General features: G+C 39.6%; 1 long non-coding RNA gene across 1 annotated transcript; it reads right to left on the reverse strand.

The window, feature by feature from the left end:
- Window positions 1-1,538: 1,538 nt before the first annotated feature.
- On the reverse strand, window positions 1,539-2,698 carry LOC143413665 (uncharacterized). Its single transcript, XR_013094280.1, has 3 exons — window positions 2,389-2,698; window positions 1,820-2,034; window positions 1,539-1,684 (listed from the first exon to the last, which is right to left on the reverse strand). It is a non-coding gene; the product is annotated as an uncharacterized LOC143413665 (long non-coding RNA).
- Window positions 2,699-5,674: the final 2,976 nt, after the last annotated feature.

The following is a 5,674-nucleotide window of genomic DNA, read 5'->3' on the forward strand; positions in this document are numbered from 1 at the left end:
TTCATTTCAGTATTAATGCAGGGCACCCTGAGAGAATCATGTTTACCTCATCGCTTTGTATTTGACATCACAGTGGACAGCTTGTTGGGAGACTAACCATATCATGGCCGGAGCTCCGCCACTTTCTGCTGCGTCTGGCAGAAACAAATGTGGACCATAAATCTGGCATATGGCTCGCCTGGGGCCACCGGCAGGTTTACAGCTACTCTGGGGGCCGCGGGATGGTGGGGGTACCACTTTGTGGGCTGGTCGAGTCATTAAAATGGGCCGCATGCCATTAGAGTGGACACACTATGGCATAATGTTGTATAATTTCCCTCTACTTTACACCGATTAATTATTCATTTTTCCTCCCGCAGGAGAAGAGGAGGCAGAGTCCTGGCCACGTATGCCGGGGAGAACAGACAGGAAGAAGCCTAATCAGTGTGTGTGTGTGTGTGTGTGTGTGTGTGTGTGTGTGTGTGTGTGTGTGTGTGTGTGTGTGTGTGTACTAAACATACACTTATGCTTGAAAGTTGAAACAATATTTAAAACAGAATAATCAAAACACTGCACTTTCATAGGTCAGGGAACTTAAGACAAGAGCACCTGTGAGTTAAATCACAGTTTTTTTGCTGCTTAACTCAAACGTATGCTTTTACAAAATACAGTAAAAGTCATTTCACCACTTAAATGATTTTTTTTCCCCCCAATATACACTTAACAACTTAGGAAATCGGTGTTATGTTCTGCAGGAAAACCAAGAAGCAGACATGGAAATGGTTTTAGAGCAGAACTCACAATAATTCAGCACTTGAAAGATGAAGGAGGTGTTTTTAAGGATGCTAAAAATGGCTCACTGTGTAATCAGACACCTTCAGTACTGCTGATCACACCAGTGAAGACCGTCGGTGTGTGCTGCTCTATGAATGCATGTATATTTCTTTATGTTTAGCCTCATTTTTTTAAATAACAAATTGTCTTTTCACCTTGTATGACTTTGTTTGTTTAGATGAGCTGCAGCAGCAGAGCAGTCATATAAAACCACTGAAACTCATGGAGCTTAAAATGCTGTTTTAAAAATATGCAGATAAGTCTGTTACTGTTATTTTGCAAGGGCAATGAGACGAGCTGTGGCCCAGTCCTCAGTGGTTTTATTAAATAGCGTGATGAGGCCCATCTTCAATGAAGATATGTGTGGCGGAGGCGTGGTCTCTGGCCTGCTGCAGAGGAGGGGTGACGCAGTGAGCTCACAGGGCGGCACAGAGGCGGGAAGAGCAGGTGTGCTGAACTGTCCTAATGAGGGAAACCTTTTTATGTCGTGCAGTGTGGGGGAGTGGGAGTGTGTGTCCTGGTGTCAGCTGATGAGGAGCGTCTGCATCCTGGGCATAAAAATCGCCACTCTGTCTGTGATGATCCTTGGGTCCTGTGCTACAGTATGATCACTGATTTTATAAAATAAATGTACTCATACACAAAAGGCCACACCCATTATAAGGAACAATTTTTGATTTGAAACTGAGATTTGAAACAAAAAAGGGCATCACTGTCTTGTTTGAGTAAACTTTTTTATTTCCACACTGATAAAACCACGATGAGGCTCTCCTCAGCCCTTTGCCACTGCGGTGGTCCTCCTTGGACTCTTGTGCTCTGGGGAGCCTCTGGATGTGTGGGGCCCGGGTCTCCTCCATGCCTGCCTCATGACCTGGGGGGCAATATTACACACTTACATCTTATGAACATATGCCCGTTCACACACACACAGGTGCTCACACACTATCTTGGTTGGCTTCTGCCTCTAAAAATATAATGCATTATTAGCACTGTATGCTGCTCATACATTCAGTGTTTATTATTGACTGTCACATGTTGGTTGTTGTTGTGGTTTCCCTGCTGTGTTGTCTTCTTTTTCTCTCTCTCAGCAGGTGATCAAGCAGATTTTCAGTGTTCTCTCTGTCCCTTTTCTCCTCCATTTTTCTTCCCCCTTCTTCTGTTAACTGTCTTCCCAGCCTCTCTTTCTTTCTCTTTCCTGGCCCCTGGTCCTGTCTGTTCAGACTGTAATAATTCAAAATGAAAACGATTAAAAATAAATAATAATAAAAAAGGTTGAATAAAATATGACAATTAAGTGGACCAGTATAGCAAAAGCCTTAATGGTCTACATGGGAAAATAAATCTGATTGCTACAGTGTCGGACGGACATCTGAACATTTGAAAGAAAAAAACAAAAACCCATGATGATTTCATTTTACAGAGCCTCTTTTATGCTTTTCCTCGTTGCTATGGCTCGAATATTTATAAGGAAATAACAGAAAGCCAATCAAATTATTTTAATGACCAGGCTTATCAGTGTGCAACAACAACAACCTTTGAGAGACTAGTCAATAGTTGGTTGCCAGACCTACTTACAAGCCAGTGTAATCACCAAACAACTACTGATGACTTTTTGTCCTGTTCACGACGAGGTTGGCAAGCTTTTTATAGTCTAGTGTGACTGAAAGGAGCAAATTAAAGTTAAACTGAAAACAAACAAACTAAAACAAATAAAACTGATGCTGGTTTCTAGATCTGTGAGCTTAGTTACTCAAAAAAAGCACAAAGGTGTTGCTAATCAGATAATTAAGGAGCACAGGCAGATTATCAAAAAGCACATGAAGAAAACAAAAATCAATCTAACAAACAAAAGCATCAAGCAAAGCATCAAGAGTTTCTGATTGAAAAACATAATTCAAAATGCATGCAATGAGTCCTCTTACACAGAGAATGCAGATATTGTCATCCTATAAGACAGCGGTCCCCAACCTTTTTTGCGCCACGGACCGGTTTCATGTCTAATATGTCTAATAATGTCTGTTTAATATTTTCACAGACCGGCCTTTAAGGTGTCGCGGATAAATACAACAAAACAAAATGATATGACCAAGACAAAAACTGTGGTATTTTGTAAATATAATAATAAATTCACTGTGAAATTGTAATTAACTTTATTAGCAGCGCCCCCCTGAAATGCACCAACAACACTGAGAGCAACATCCTCCTCTCTGCCCCTTTTGCTTGCTGGTCGCTATAGTAATGCGTAAATATTTCTTTCAAAATAAGACACACAACTAAAACACGGGAAAAGACCCAGGGAAAACAAGTTAACAATAAAAACCCTGAAAACCATCAATTTCACACCGAGCCTCAATTCTCGCAGCCCAGTATCAAACCACTCGCGGACCTCTACCGGTCCATGGCCTGAGGGTTGGGGTCCGCTGGTCTAAGAGACCACTGCTGTTAGGACAGGTATTATTTCTGTCAGGATATTTTTTATGTTTCTGTGGGTGAAAATATTTCATCTACAACACCTGAACTACCCCAAGGATCATATCTGTGGGATAATATTTGACAAAATATATATTTTTTCCCATACTCTAGTCCAGGGGTGGGCCATTCCAGGCCTCGAGGGCCGGTGTCCTGCAGGTTTTATATCTCACCCTGGGTCAACACACCTGAATGAAATGATTAGTTCATTACCAGGCCTCTGGAGAACTTCAGGGCATGTTGAGGAGCTAATTTAGCCATTTAAATCAGCTGTGTTGGTCCAAGGACACATCTAAAACCTGCAGGGACACTGGCCCTCGAGGCCTGGAGTTGCCCACCCCTGCTCTAGTCAGACATAGCATGTTGTCTTTAATTGGGACAGATGATATGCTGCTTCTGCTAAATGACATAAGTGTTGTGTTGAGGTGTGTTCGAAACACCTGAGATTGCTGTTATTTGCTGTTAAACTGTGTGTGTACAAATCAGTATGTACCTCACTGCCACATCAAGCCTTTTGTGAAAACCGTCATTTTCTTATCATCTAAAATACCAGTTTAGTGCTGTTTTATGTTTAACCTCCTACACTCTAAAAAATGATTCATGGGGTTAGTAAGTAAAGCTTAAAATTAATAGCTTTTTCTGCATAAAAAATTAAGTTTGTTGCATGTACACATTGTAATCAGTTGATAACTTAATTTAATGAGTTGGTCGAAATGAAAATAAAGAAAACAGTCTTAGCTCAGTAATATATCGATTTTGAACAGACATTTCTGTGTTAACTTAACATGAAAGTGTATTCAGTTAATACAACTTAAAAATCTCGTAAGCGTCCTTTAAAAGCTGAGTACAAGGCTGACTTGCCCGGACATGTTGTGCTCTCAGACCACTGATCGAAAGAAACGGAGGCAAAGAGAGAAAGCAGAGAAGCGGCATTTTGTACGGAACATTATCAAACGTTAAAGCTTTGTGGTGAGTACAATTTTTTGCCTTGTTTTATTCACAGCAGCTAATAACTCTAACTTTAACTCTATCAACACGCACTGCAAGAAATCCTTTTTACACAACACTAAACTCTTCCTCGGCGAGTGGTGGTGATAAGCTAGTAACGTTACACTTCTGGCTAACTTGTGAAGTAATTCGACCGTAACATTAGTCTTTGTTAAGTTTTGTTTTACGGTGGCAGCGAAATGGTGTTAATTGACACTGAGCTTCTGTAGCAGTAGTTTTAACTCTGCAAAGACAGGGTAATACATGTTTTTCTTCTTTCTACTTTGAAATCGTTGCAGCGTTGATGAAGGTTTGACCAGCAAAAGGCTGGGCCATTTTACATTCATGACTAAACAAATGTAGGTTACTGAGTATACATTCGGTTTAACATCGATGCATTTTGATGTTTAAGTCCTAGAGTTATTTTTATGTGAGATTGAAGTTTGTTAATTGAGCCCTAGCTGAAGAACAGCCTGTGTCAAAGTTCAGTCAAAAAACGCGGGCAAGGAAGCGAACGCCATGTTGTAGAAACGCCACAGGAAAGATCTTAAGTAACATTCATAAACTAGTTGTTTTAATGACATTACATTGAGTGTGCATTAGCACATAAAATATAATTTTGCTCTTTTGGGTGTTAACTGCAGATACATAAGCGCAGTTGTATCACTTAAGAAAAAATATCTTTGATTTGGAAACATAACATAACATTCTCCATTCGCAGGCAGGAAGTTGTCAATCAAGCACCAAAAATCAATGACCTGAAAGAAAGATGGCCTGCTCTTTTTGATGCAGTTCAGGTAAATATTTTTCCATAAGATAATTTGCAGTATGTATTCTTTTAAAGTAAATTGTATACATTAACATGTTGTGCCTATTTGTGCCTTTTTTTTATACAGATAAACCAAGAATTCAGAAGGATCACCACTGTTAACCTGGAGACAACATTCATGGCAAAGCTGGACCAGTACTCTCAGAAAATAATGTCCTTGCTGTCCTCAAGAGGAGGGGCTGCAAAAATGCGCATTCGGCGCATCCAGAACATGCTGCTAGAGGTATGAATGAATGAAATGTAGTTTATTTCAAATAGGATAATCCACTTTTTTTTCCAATAGGTGATATTGAGTCTTAAAAGGTAGCTGTTTACAACTCAACTATGTCAAATTATTGTTTAGAGCTTGAGGCACAAATATCAATTAAAACTATAAATACTTAATAATAAAACAAATTATAGGTGATGTGGATCATGATTGGCAGAGTAATTTGCAAGATTTTGCAGTTTTTCTATTTGTTACCTGGATTTTTCAAGTTCATGAATTGATCATTTCAGAGAAATGGCTCTTTGAAATGATCAATTCATTATTTTGATTATCACTGGAAATCTATAATTGGTACAGTTCAGGCCATA

Source organism: Maylandia zebra, linkage group LG2 (genome assembly GCF_041146795.1).
Source record: "Maylandia zebra isolate NMK-2024a linkage group LG2, Mzebra_GT3a, whole genome shotgun sequence".
Taxonomy (NCBI): domain Eukaryota; kingdom Metazoa; phylum Chordata; class Actinopteri; order Cichliformes; family Cichlidae; genus Maylandia; species Maylandia zebra.